Source organism: Ochotona princeps, chromosome 8, assembly GCF_030435755.1.
Source record: "Ochotona princeps isolate mOchPri1 chromosome 8, mOchPri1.hap1, whole genome shotgun sequence".
Taxonomy (NCBI): Eukaryota; Metazoa; Chordata; class Mammalia; order Lagomorpha; family Ochotonidae; genus Ochotona; species Ochotona princeps.
Genome location: NC_080839.1, coordinates 52,057,949 through 52,072,774, shown reverse-complemented (window position 1 = coordinate 52,072,774; position 14,826 = coordinate 52,057,949). Strand labels below are relative to the sequence as shown.

Genomic DNA, 14,826 nt, shown 5'->3' with positions numbered 1-14,826 from the left:
AGAGTGAGCTACATAATGTAAGAGATCCAGTGTAAATCAAAATGTGGGGAGCTTTTTAATAACATATCAAGACTTTCAGCATGATGACAGCCATATGCTAAACCAATGTAGGACACTCTGCAAGTGCACTCACTACATGCCATGAACCTAACTCTGTTCTTGGCAAGTTACACATTTTACATCTGTCATGTGTCTCAGCAGCGGGAAAAAAAATAGATTTTATAGGATTTGGGTGCAGACATCACATGCAGACTTGGATGTGAACATCAACCTCCACCTCAGTGCTTCCTGAAAGCCGCAGCATGAGAAAGGCATCACATCGACATCAATCCGTGTTAATCAATGTTACTCACTTAAGGGTATGACTTCTTTTCTAATGTTCTAATGTCTTATGTACTTGGAAAAGTTCATCACTCGGGGGCAACAGCTTAGTAGCCTATTTCTCATGACAGGTAGGAACACACGAAGCCAGCAAACTGTATAGAGAAAAGTGTATGGATTGCTGGTGGTTTGAAATCTTTCCCTCCTTAATTTTTCTCATCATCAGGTCCCATTTTCAGAGCATTGAAACTAGTGTTATTATTTGGATGCTGTATTACTTCTTTCTTACCTTTCATAGCTACTTTCCAAGTGACTTATGCAGTAACAACAAGTTCCTATTGACTGCAGTGCTAATTTAAAAGAGAAGTGCACTTGGGTTTTCAATCAGAATAGAAACTGGGGAGAGACAAACAGGAGATAAAGATTCAATATAAGAAAATCTCCTTGTAAAGATGCATGTTGTGTGCAATTTATTTAAAACTATTACCTTCTTGAATCCTGTTTTTCATCGATTTTGTTTAAATAGAGCAGGGTACAAAAATTACCAAATTATTTAGTGCCTAATTACAATTCAATAGCCTGAATTATATAACATCTCTAATCATTTAATTGGTATTCTTCTCACTTCTCAACAAGATTATATACTTTTCAAACTCAATGCTTTGTAAGAACTTATTTTCCTTAAATAAAAGGATATTAGATTTAAATTACTAGGTCATTTATTTCCATTCTATTCAGGAAACAGCTGAAGAATTCAGTATCCAAAAAAGTGCTGCAATAAACACTTGGTTATCAAGATGAGTAGACCTCAGTTCCACCCACCTCTGCAAAAGCTAAAAATTCAGTGAGGGAAATGAACTTTTGTTCTGGAACTTTTCAAAGAAAAATGAAATGGACCTAATTTGATCTGAAATAACAATTATAAGAACATATGAGGGGAGCTGGAACGTTGGGTCAGCAGGGTAATCCTCTACCTTCAAGCTCCGGCATCCTTTATGGGCACTGGTTTGTGTACACCTGCTCCATTTCCTATGCAGTTCCTTGCTTATAGCCTGGGAAAGCAGTAGAGGACGACTGAAGGCCTTAGGACTCTGCAGGCATGTGGGAGACCATGAAGAGACACCTGGCTCCCGGCTTCACAATGGCTCCAGCCATCGTGGCTACATGAGGAGTTAACCAGAGGATGGAAGATCTTTCTTCTCTCTGTTTCATTCTCTCAGTAACTCTGCTTTGCAGTTAAAAATAAATATTTTTTTTAAAAAAAATACATGAGGTAGACTAACTGATCAGCTCATTAAATTGTTTTTACTGAGCACCTACGAATTGTCTGGCCCTTTATTAAGTATGCATACTTAGTTTACATATTTCTGTCCCTGTTATTATAGAAAATAAGTATTTTTTTCCTGGAGGAATGACAAGTCTGCATTTAGGAGGTGACAATTGCCTTGGATCTGCAAGTCTAAATAAAATCTTTCACTAAAAGGATAAAATAAAAGAGAGAGAGAAAAGAGATCCCCTCCTATTTGCCCATCTCTTACCTAATGCAACTATTTCACCATGGTGAAACTACATGGTAACCAAGTAACTGGAATGAATTCTCAGAGGCAATGGAATTCTCATTGAGCTCTGTCTTAATGAGTTATAATCAATTTCCATCCGATTATTTAGTTCCAAATTATATTTTTTCCAATTTTTAGCACATACAGTAAATGTATTCTAGACCCTTTGATTCACAAGAGGTTTGTTCATTCTCTCAAATTCCTGAAGACATGGTGAGTGATGATTTGTGTCCTCCCAGTGTCCTTGGGCTTTGCAGATGAGTGCACGCTGAGGGTGTGGGGTGAAGTAGGAATGGGGACATCAGGATGGTCTTTCTCTCTTGCAGTAAGTTCTCTCTGCACAAAACTAATGGCTCACTGATCACCAGAATGTTTCTTGCTGCCAGAAATATACTAAATATGCAACCTCAGCAGCATATATCAAGTAGGTGAACTCTTGGAAAATGAGCAACTTTGCATTTGTAATGTCAGCAATGGAAAATATGAGCTATAAAGTTCCCACTTGTCATTAGTGTCATGTTTCCAGCAAGCTTTGGCAATGTGGCTGAGTTTATCTCCCAAGGAAACTCAGAAGTTTGCTAGGTATTGGATTTTACCAAGTAGTCCTCAATTCTACGAACAGAACTATCTATTAACAATGTTATAAGATGGGAACACAGAGCAATACAGAGTGACTACTTTGGTAAAAGTGCCTATGTCTAGATTTCTACAATCTTCAGAATCCCCCAGCAACTTTCAATTATTGGCCACCAAAAAGGTGGTTTGAAGATAAGTGAGTTATGAAGGACTAAGTTTTTGTTTGTTTGCTTTTGTTTTTCATTTAATGAAAAAGCAAAGGACCAAGCATCAAATCTGTGTTCAAATCTCAGCTCTACCATGAACAGACTGTTCACTTAGGAAAGCTACTCACCCTCATCAGTCACCAATATACATGTGTATACATATATTATATTATATATTATATTATATTATATTATATTATATTATATTATATTATATTATAATGATACAACATAATTATATTACATATGAAGTACATATGTATATATGTACAAATATAGAATATATTGCTAAACAGCTAATTAATTTAAGAGAATTCACAGATTATTTTTCCCTCACTTGCACAGTCCATTCTTTTGAGATGTTTATGTATTTCACAGGTCCTGAAAGATAAAATTTTAATTGTGTATATCAATGGGAAATGAATAGACTGGTATTGGAAATGAGAGATATAGTGTATAGCTCTGTACCACTTTGGAAAAGCCAGAAATTTAGTCAATCATTTTCCATCTCATTTTATAGCTTACTTTATGTGATTTATAGGAATCAGCTTGTTTTTTGATGCTTCACTTTTCAAATATGTAACAGGTCAATAATATCATTAGTTCAACTATTCCAGAAAAGTATTAAGGGAATAAAATGGGTACATGCATAACAAAAGGATGACCCTATCCTGAAACAGTAGCAATGCCAATTTTAGGAAAATGAAATCAATACAGTTCAGTAAACACTGAAAGACCGGAAGGTAAAAGAAGCCCAGTTCCCAAGAGAAAACAAACATCCCATGAGAGGCCTCCTTGGGGATCTTGGGTTCCCTGAATCAGAGAAGAGGAAAAGAACTCTGATCACTCTCCTAAGTGTGGCAGGAGGCCAGAAACCAGAGGGAAGTTTCAGAGCTATGCTTGATCCCTAGGAAGAGTTTTTTCATTAGGTTGGGGAAAAGAAAGAATATTTTTAGACTTGTACTGCAAATACAGGTAAGTAACTTATCCCAACTTTTCAGTTTCTTTTTTTATTATAAATAATACATATTTATTAAAAATTCAAATACAGAAATAAAAGCACAATATCCCACCCAGTATACAGACAGCCACATAAGTCCCCTTCGCTCTAATCCCATTCCCCAGAGGTTATCACTGTGAACAAGTTAAAGTATATCCTTTGAAACATTTTCCTTTGTATATACAAGTATAATAAACACACATAAATGCACTTTTGCCTTTTACAAAAATGAAATCATGTAAATGTACATATTAATCTTCAATTTCTATCTTCATTCATTCAATATACAGAAAATTCACAACAAATCTGATTATCAGTCCTCTTGGGTTCATTTTCCATTATATAAAATTCATATTCAAGCATCAATTACAAAACTCTTGATAATATACTTCCTGCCATCTTTGAGTCTCATCTCTAACCACTCCAGTATGAAAAGACTGGAACATAAATTACCTTAAATTCTTCCTGAAACAAAGGGAGTACAATCAAACAAACAAACAAACTAGGAACACACTCTGTCACTCCTAGAGTTTGGCCTTTTCACTTTGCGTTACATTCTGCCTGGACTTTTCCATCTGGCAAATCCCAAATTCTTCCAACAATCAGCTTAAAAATGATCTCTAGAAGACAAGACTTTCCAACTTTGTTCAAGACATAATCACTTCTCTATTTACCCCTATACTTTATACCTAGCTTCTTAATTGTACTTATCTCACAGTACTGCAGTAATTCATTTACATGTTTTGAGTTACCTTTCCATCCAAAGGATCTGATGGAGTGTTTATCTTGGAGCAGGTATTCAGTAATTTAACTGTTGAGGAACCAATGCTTTAGGAACATTTGCTGAGTACCTACTATGCACAGAACCATATCCTAAGCATGAAAAGAAACTTACCATTTTGTCCTAAGGAACTTACCATTTTCCTATTATTTCCCCTGGGTGGGTAGGGGAGGGACAGAACACATTTATTATAAGACCACATATTGCTTCTGACATATAGTTGGCTTCAAAAATCTATAGTTTCGGTATTCAGTTAAGCACATGGCTAACCAGTAACATAAACAAAAAGAGTTTTGATCAGACTGAGTCATTGGGTAGCATGGAAAGCTGGTATAAACCTAGAATTATTAAAAGGTATGAAAATAATGGCAAGTAGTTCTGAAATATCTACTGAAATCTGAAAAAGAATCTCATATGGGGTCTACAATCCGTTATTTCAGCTGCAGGGAAATGAAGCTTAAATAATAATACTGCCAAGTTTCTGTTCCTGTCCCAACCTACTATTTAAAAGGATTTGCAAAGGTAAATGTGTGTGTGTGTGTGTGTGTGCGCGCGCGCGCGCTAAGATCATTTGAAAAAAATAATGCTGTTATCCAAGGGGTGTCTAGTTAAGGTGGTATAGTAGTTAAAAGTCCTGAATTCCAATCTGCCTTCAACATCAGAAGACTTTCTTGGACGCCCACACTTTCTCGCCAATTACATGGACACTTTCTCTTTCAGGATGCCAGCCAGAAACTAAACTTTTCTCCGAGGAAGTCAATCTGCGATCTTCCCCAATTTCAACACACAGATTCCTTTTGTGCTGGTATCTTGGCATTATGCAGGTCACGGTAACTGAGCGGCCTGTGAAAGCACATTTTCAGAAAGCTTACAAAAATTGGTGTTATCACTAACTGTACTTTACTTTGTTTCCTGAAGTTCCAAGGATAAGAGAAAATTTGTCCTATTTTATCGTATATTCTTTGTTGTGTTTTTGGAAGAAGTTAGGTAGGAAGATCTCATAAGTACTTGAAGGCCCTTATCTTTTTAAAGATTAGACCTATTATGTGTATTCCCAGTTCTAGTGGTCGGTCTTGTCAATTTTGCCTTTGGTATCTATTGAGACTCTCTTTACAACAGTTGCATTAAATAAAGACTTTCCATCTCTGAATCTGTGCAAAACAAAAACTGAGTTTGTTGGCTGGTCAAAGAGATAAAGTTAACTTTTGGCCATTCATTTGTCCTTCCTCAACTTTCTTGTGACCATAAAACTTACATTACAAATAAAGTAAAAATGCTTGAGAAGAAATGAATCTTTTCATGAGTCAGCTCTATTGACCTGATACTTAAGCATAAGGCTGAGTTATCATTATCTGTTCTGTTCTTCCTCTTTAATATTTGAATTAATCATGCAGGTGAACTATAGCAGCCTCTGGCCAAGAAATAATGCAGTAAAACCAGTACTCTTTTATCATAAAACATGTAAAACATTACAATTCAGCATAACAGTATACACACATATATTTTACTTTGTCACTTTTTCCTTTAATTGTATATAATAAAAAAAGAAAAATAAATGAAATAAAATGAACAAACTTCATGTATTTCATATGCACAGTTTTAACAGCATGATACATCCCATGTTCTCTCCCTCCCAACTAAATAATGAAATAGGAAAGGCCTAAACTTACAAAATCAGAGATGAAAAGGGAGAAGTGTAACTAATACCACAGAATTACTAAGAATCGTTAAGAATCATTAAAGATACTATATACCAACAGATGTCAATATTCTGGATTCCAAGACTATTAGAATTCATTATGGCATGACATCAGCAACCAGAGAAGGACAAAGATACATGAGGGGCAGGTGTCTGGGCATAAAGCTGAGGAGTGATTCTGCACTAAGAAGGTCCACAGTTGGCAAGGCCAGAGCCCTAGGAAACACAAATTCCTAAGAAAATGTGTGAAGAAAGTTACACATTTGGCATGTGTTCTCCTCTCCTCTTCCCTCTGGGCATTTTCCAACTCCACTTAAGACCTCCTGGATGAGACAGTGATTAGTCAGCAAGCAATAAAGGAAATGGCCTCCAGTGGGTCAAGTATATGAAACATGATTCTCAAAATGAATAAAAGCTACCAGGACAAGCATTGAGGTTTTTGTTTTTGTTTTTTTCTCTCTCCCACAGAGAGTCGTTTCTCTCTTTCACTGGGAAAAGTTCCTAGAAAAATAAGCGCTGGTGTAGTGGAAGTTAGTTTCCACCTGCTCATGCTAGCGTCCAATATGGGCACCACTTCATATCCCAGCTGCCCCACTTACACTCTCTCTGCTAATGGCCTGGGAAACTAACAGATGACCCAAATACTTGTGTAATAAAATAGGGAAAATCAGTGTGAATGTAGGGTACTTGGCGATGGGGGAGAAGAAATCCCAGAACCTATGAAATTATATCATAAATCACAAAACAAAATTTTAAAAATTCACTTTCCTAAGATAAATATTGTATGATTTTCACTTACATGTGGCATCTGGACCAGCAAACTTCACAGAAATAGAAGAAAATGATGATTGTGGCTGTGAAGAGAAACAGATGTGAATTAGATTTTAAATTTCACAAAATAAAATTATCTTGCAGATTGACACTACTGAACCTTGGCCTTAAAAATAGTTAACATGGGAGATTGAAAATATGGGACCTGAGTAAGATATTTTTGTAAGCATATGCCAACAAAGATATCAATCAGAACAGCTAGTCACATAACAATCCACCTTCAATAGAGTTATGGATGCCATTACAGTGCTTATTTTGTGTACAATAATAAGAAAAGTCACATTGAATAAAGCAAAATGGATGTGGTTTCCTCCTCTGTCTCCACTTCAAGCAGTATGGCATTTAGAAAGACATCTCTCACTTTCAGAGGAGAAAGGGAATTCAGTTCAGTCCTTGGGCTTGAATCCCAGTACCGGAACCAACACAATAAAATTTAAGACTGTTGGTTTCTCATAAAACAAGTGTTCTGGATATATTCCTAGGAGTGCTATTGCTGGATCATACGGTATGTTGAATTTGAGTTGTTTGAATGTTCTCCATACTGATTTCCATAGAGGCTATACCAGCCTGCAGCCCCACCAGCAGTGAAGTAGGGTTCCCTTTTCCCCACAACCTCACAAACAAGTGTTGTTAGTGCTTTTATTCATGTGGGCCACTCTTATTACTGGCATTAGGTGGTACCTCATTGATGTTTTAATTTGGATTTCCCTTATTGCCAGGGAACTTGAGCATTTTTTCATATGTTTATTTGCCATGTGGGTTTGTTCCTTTGTAAAGTGTCTGCCCATTTCCCTTGCCCATTTCTTGAGTGGCTTGTTTGTTTTGACATTTTGGTTGTTTTGTAGCTCTTTGTATATTCTGGAGATTAGCCCTCTATCACCTAGGTAGTGCGCGAAGATCTTCTCCCATTCTGTGGGTTGTTTTTTTACTTTGTTGATTATGTCCCTTGCTGTACAGAAGCTTCTTAGTTTGATGAGGTCCCATTTGTTTATTCTGGTCTTGATTTCTATTGCTTTTGGTGTCCTTTTTAGGAAGTAGGGACCTACCCCTAGATCTTGCAGCGTATTTCCAACATTTTATTCCGAAAGTTTGAAGGTTTCTGGATGTAGGTTTAGATCTGTTATCCATTTAGATCTGATCTTAGTGTATGGTGAGAGATGTGGATCTATCTTTTCGTTTCATGCACTCCTATGTTCATAGCAGCACAATCAGTAATTGCAAAAACATGGAAACAATCAAAATGCCCATCAGCAGAGGATTGGATAAGAGAGCTATGGTTCATCTACTCCATGGAATACTACTCAGCTATTAAAAAAAAACAAAACGCAGTTCTTTGTGGCCAAATGGGCCAAACTGGAAACCATAATGCTAAGGGAAATGAGCCAATCCCAAAAGGCTAAATACCACATGTTTGCCTTAATTTAAGATGATATGATCTTATGTATAACATGTTATGTTATGTTATGTTATGTTATGTTATGTTATGTTATGTTATGTTTTGAATGTTATATGTTGTATATAAACTAAAATTGAAATGTCAATGAGGTGGTCAAAGAAGGTGGTTAAGAACTCGCATTTACTTTTAACATATTGGTTACTCATTACTATGTCAATTAATTCCATAATGATGTAAATTTTTGCTGATGGTATGTTGGAGCTTTTAATTGACTGGGATAATACTCTGCTGGCTCTGTCTTCAGACCAGAGAGGGTATACCTAAGAAGCCGTTGAACTTGACTGGACAAGAAGATGCTGGACTCTATGTTTGGTATATGCTTGCAATGGGGGACTCTCAACTGAACTTGAGCTGTGGTTATGCAACAAGGTGGAGGAATCCACCATGGTGGGAGGGTTTGGGGAGGGGTGGGGAGAACCCAAGTACCTATGAAACTGTGTTACATAATACAATGTAATTAATGAATTAAAAATAATAAATAATAATTTAAAAAAAATTTAAGACTGGACAGGGACCCATGCTCTTCATCCCTAAGCCCATACCTACACACTGACTACTTGGACCCTTCACAGACACGCAGTCAGAGAAATACATCTGCCCCTCCTTCTCCAATCCTAGATTCAAAGACAAGCAAAACATCTGCAGCTGGGTAGCCTGGCAGGAGAGGGAGCTCAGAATCAGGACTTGATGTTCACAGTTGCTTCTACTACCATAGATTTCTCCCCTGGTCTTTGCTTGGAGTCCCTTCAGACTAGCCCTACCATAAGATGGAGAATGTGCTTTGGGTAGGCAGATTTGTTTTGGAATCGCCACTAGTTTCACCTGAGTATGGGATGCATGCCAAATTAAGGCACCAAGCTTGTTGACTTTGAGATCCAGTGGAATTCAGGTTAGAGTCTGTTTGGATGGTCAAGAGGCTATAGGTATTATCCTTCCAACAACCATTGCAGATTTAGCACAAGACTCTGTGTTAGGACTTGGAGTCAGTCTGGTAAATCCAAATACTGAGCAATTCCTATTAGTCACCACACCAAATCCAGAGCCTGTGGATGTATCCTCTCAGCTTTTTCTCGTATCAGGAAGAGACTTGCACCCTGCAGGGATGGATTTGTTGGGGCATGTGTCATAAATAAAGTAAGGCAGACCTGGCACCCAGGATCTTATAACTCAGAGACACAACTGTGATTCACTTAAGACCTTTTTGGGCAACAAAGGGGTTGTCTCTAGTTTTCTTGCTACAACCTTTGACATGTACAAAAGAAGCATAGTGTTTTTCTGAGATTTGGAGTCAGGCAGGCAATATGCAACACTGAATACATCTCAATGGTCTGTGTCCCTGTCAACATGATTTGGAGCCTCTGAATCTGCCCTAGTGCATAGTAGTGTGATGGGCTTAAATAATTAGATGTCCCAGCCAGCATCCCCAGTGGTTAGAAAGAGCCCTATCATCCATAACATAACATGTTATGCATAACATCATATCATATTAAATTAAGGCAAACATGTGGTATCTAACCCTTTTGGGATTGGCTCATTTCCCTCAGCATTATGGTTTCCAGTTTGGCCCATTTGCACACAAAGAACTGCATTTTGTTTTTTTTTAATAGCTGAGTAGTATTCCATGGAGTAGATGAACCACAGCTTTCTTATCCAATCCTCTGCTGATGGGCATTTTGATTGCTTCCATGTTTTTGCAATTACTGATTGTGCTGCTATGAACATAGGAGTGCATGTTGGTTTCTCGTAAAACAGGTGTTTTGGATATATTCCTAGGAGTGCTATTGCTGGATCATACGGTATGTAGATTTTGAGTTGTTTGGTTTCCATAGAGGCTGTACCAACCTGCAGCCCCACCAGCAATGAAGTAGGGTTCCCCTTTCCCCACAACCTCGCCAACAAGTGTTGTTGGTGTTTTTCATGTGGGCCACTCTTACTGGCGTTAGGTGGTACCTCATTGATGTTTTAATTTGGATTTCCCTTATTGCCAGGAAACTTGAGCATTTTTTTATATGTTTGTTTGCCATTTGGGATTGTTCCTTTGTGAAATGTCTGCCCATTTCCCATGCCCATTTCTTGAGCAGCTTGTTTATAAACTAAAATGGAAATGTGAATGGGGTGGTCACAGAATATGGTTAAGAAATTGCATTTATTTTTAACATGTTGGCTGCTCAATACTATGTCAATTAATTCCATAACGATGTTAATTGTTGCTGATAATATGTTAGTGCTTTTATTTGATCAGGATGATACTCTGCTGGCTCTGCCCTCAGACCAAAGAGGGTCTCCCCAATAAGTAGTTGGACTGGACTGGACAATAAGATGCTGGACTCTATGCTTGTCATATGCTTGCTAAGAGGGAATCTCAACTGAACTTGAACTGTGGTTATGCAACAGGGTGGTGGAACCCACCATGGGGGGAGGGTGTGGGGAAGTGGGGGGAGAATCCCAGTACCTATGAAATTACAACACAATGTAATTAATGAATTAATTTAATAAAAAAAAAGAAACAAAGAGCCCTATTAGGCTCTTAGTCCAAATCAGTGGCTGACAGATCATTTCCTGGTTTGCCTTAGTTCAACCACCAGGATATGCTGAGTTTAGTGGACTATGAACTATGGAAACGACATGTCACTGCATTGGACTTCTGAGCTCAGTGTAGCCCCCAAAAGAGCTTGAAGGGATGCTGCTTCCTCAGTTTATTCTGAACAAAATGCCAACTATTAATTTAGGACCTAGCTAAACTTGCCTCATATTTTAGGATTGAAACCATGGAAACACATCAACAGTGGCCTTTCACTGAACCTGAACTATTGCTTCCAACTACTGTAAAAATAGCAAAATACCTAGACTCAGAAAACATAAATAAACTTCTCACAATTTCTGAAAAGACAGTCACAAATCAAACATTATTGCAACTAATGATTAAAAACACAGGCGATATTATGTACCAACCAGCACCAAGAACTCACAGGACTCTGGCCTCATCTAAGACACCCAAGAAATTGACAGAATCTAAGCACGTAGGAACTGAAATTTTCAAATGACTGAATGGAAAATTCTAAACAGCCATTTTATGAAAGCTCAATAAACTTTAACAGGGAGAAATTATGTATTCCTTAACAGATTTGACAGAGAAGTTAAGTAACTGCATAATAAAGTCAAATAGAATTCCTCCAACTGAAAATCACACTAAGCAAAATTAAATGTGATATCAATATAAAAAAGAATTAGTGAGCTTAAATGTAGGCTAACAGGAAACACACTGTTGAATGAAAAAAAAAATCCAGATGAATGAAGAAAGTTTATGCAAAGGCTGGAAATTATGGGAAAAAGCAAGTTATTGGCATTTAAGAGGAATATGAGGAGGACCGAAATCTAGAGCATGGTCAAGGAGCATCGAAATAAAAATATTTTGGTTTAGGTAGACAACAGGTCACCAGTCGGTTTCAAACCATTCAAAACTGCAATTCCCAAGGCACAGGAAACAAAAGAAATTAATAGAGAAATAGGATCTCATTCAACTAAAGTACTCTGCACAGCAAGAGAAACGGTGAAGAGGCAAACTCCAGAATGGGAGAAAATATTTACAAGTTATATATCTAAGATAATATTAATAATCTGAATTAAGTAACTCAAGTGACTCAACAACAGTGAACCAAATAATTCAGTTAAAAATGGGCAGCAGACCTAAACTGGAATGCTCCAAAAAGAAAATACAGGAGTGTCGAAGTAATACACACAAAAATGTCCATCAGCATTAATCACCAGGAAAATGAAAATCAAAACCATAATGAAATGTTATCTCATTTCTAGTTACATTATAATTATTTTTAAAAGTAGGATGAAACATTGGCAGGGATGTGGAGTAAAAGGAATACTTGCAGGCTTTGGTGAGAGTATAAACTAATACAGCCATTGTGAAAAACAATGCAAAGATTCCTAAGGCAATTAAAACCAAAACTATTACGTATCTATCCATCCTACTACATGTCTAGGTATATGTAAGGTAGAGAAAATCATGTTTGTGAAGAAACATCTGGATTCCTATACTTATTTCAGTGCTGTTTGTACAGATAAGGCAAGAAGACAATCTAAGAGTATGTTTATTGATAGGTGGTTAAAGAAAATATGACTCACCTATCCAATAAAATAGTACTCAGCCATAAAAGACGCTGAAATTTTGTCCTTTCCAAAAACACAAATGGAGCTAAGGTCATCATCTCAAGTGAAAAAAACCAAACAGAAAAACATGTATCACACGATCTCATTCAGTTGCATAATCTAAAAAAAATTTAAAGAAAAAATTATTTCATGGTCGTTATAACTAAAAGGGTTGCCAGGAATTGATGAAGAAGGAAGGGAAGGAATTAGCACTCCGGAAGGACTAAGTAACAGATATTAAGTTACTGCTACATAGGAGTAACACATTCTGGCACTCTACTGAAGAACAGGATAACTAGAGGTAATATATTATTCTTTTCCTTTGTTTAAAAAAATAGAAGTGGCTCTTGAAAACAGTAACACCAAAGAAAACACAAAAATTAAAAATAACAATCCATAGTATACAGCCTAAAATGCTTAGTTTTAGTAAGAACAAAACAAATATAGGACATACAAAGAAACAAGAAGGTGTAATGCAATGTGGAGCCTAAGCAGTCAGTAGAAACTGAGTATACTGGATCTACTACAGGAAAAATTCAAATCATCTATCATAAACACATTCAAAGAATTAATCAAAGTGTTATTTACATTACTAAACAAAATAAGAATCAGTCCACAAACAGTGAATCTCAATGAAATAATCGCAAGTGAAAGAATTAGGTAAATCTAGATTTGTAGCGTGTAAAAGAATCATGACATAGGTTTGCAGTGGGAGAAGAATGCCAAATGTAGGCCAGGATCAAGCTAGGTGCTAAAATTCCATCAAGGTCTTCCATGTGTGTGGCAAGGAAACGAGTAATAGAGACATCACCTGCTAACTCCTATGATGTACTTTAGCAGGAAGCTGAGGTCAAGCTGAGGAGCCAGTCTTGGGGTCCCTGTAGTGGGGAACAGGACTGGAGCTGTGACAACTGTGCCAAGAATGTGGACACCTGGGATGCATAAGTGAGTTGAACCAATGCTCACTTTATTGAATTTTACTGGTCAACTTATATCATAATTTTTGCAAGGCAAGAAGGTAGATAAAAGTCACAAGGGATTAGGGGAATAATCACCAGGCTCCAAGTAGCCACATGAGCAAACATGAATGATAGGAATCAATACCGGTAAACAAACAGATCCAACTAGAAAAGGAATCTAACAGAACTTTGTACTCAGATACGTTCAGGCCACAATCACAAAAGGCACGCTTTGTCAACAAGGTGGCCCACAATCTCAGGAGAAAGTGCTTTCTGCTACATTCTCAGTCTGCTGAGAACGTCTGTGGTTCAGGGTCTTCAGGCATTTAGTAGTCTGGTTTTTGGGAGGCAAAACCTTCAATGAAGCAGGACTTAAATTAATCACTCTGATATGTCTTATGAATGTCCTAAGCAATGTTTTAACTTCAATTCCAGGTACTTTCCCTTTCTAATGTTTTTAATATTGACTATTCTAACTGGAGTGAGACGGTATACTCCTGTTTTTTAAAGATCTATTTTATTGCTCTAGAGAGGGTTAGAGAGAAATAGAGAGCACTTCCATCTGCTGGCTCACCCTCCTCCCCTCGATGGTTGTAACAGCTGGGACTGAGCCAGGCCAAACCCATAGCCCAGAAATTCTTTCAGATCTCCCACATGGATTCTGGGGTCCAAGTATCTGCACCATCTCCCATAGCTTTCCCAGGCACATTAGTAGGGAGCTGGATCATAAACAGAGCAGCTGAGATTCATACTGATGCCCTTATGGGAAGCTGCCATCAGCTTAACTTATTACTACACAACACTATCCCTAGCTCCTTACGTTGATAAAAATATTTCCTAATATTTTCCCTACACAAAGATTTGTCTGTTTGGGTTTTTTGTTTGTTGGTTTGCTTTTTTTTCTGCTTGATTTCCCCTCCTAATGCAAAAATCCAGCAACTTTCTCAAGGCAACAGATGTGGGAATTTTAAGGCTCACCTAGTTTTCCTTTTCAGGAATCATAATCTGGGGCACTTAGTTATCTAACTCCTTGGATATATTGATTTTAATATTTTCCCAGAATTCTCATTCAATTAAGATATAAGGACACATCCAATGACTAAATGTTTGAAGTTCCTAAGTAAGTTTCTTGTACTTAAAATCCAAAAAATATTGCCCCAATTAAAATCAACAAATAAGAATATAAGAAAATGTGAGGAAAATGTTATGGGAATCATGAGGACTCATTCATTACTGGAGTTCAGAGAATAACTCAAAGATTAGAAAAATTCAAAGAA

The 14,826-nt window shown here is 37.2% G+C and overlaps 1 long non-coding RNA gene across 1 annotated transcript in view; it reads right to left on the bottom strand.

The window, feature by feature from the left end:
* Positions 1-6,941: 6,941 nt before the first annotated feature.
* LOC131480937 (uncharacterized) overlaps positions 6,942-14,826 on the bottom strand; it is a 269,731-nt gene continuing 261,846 nt past the window's right edge. Inside the window, exon 2 of the long non-coding RNA XR_009245903.1 lies at positions 6,942-6,996. This is a non-coding gene — a long non-coding RNA (uncharacterized LOC131480937). The remainder of the gene's footprint in view (positions 6,997-14,826) is intronic.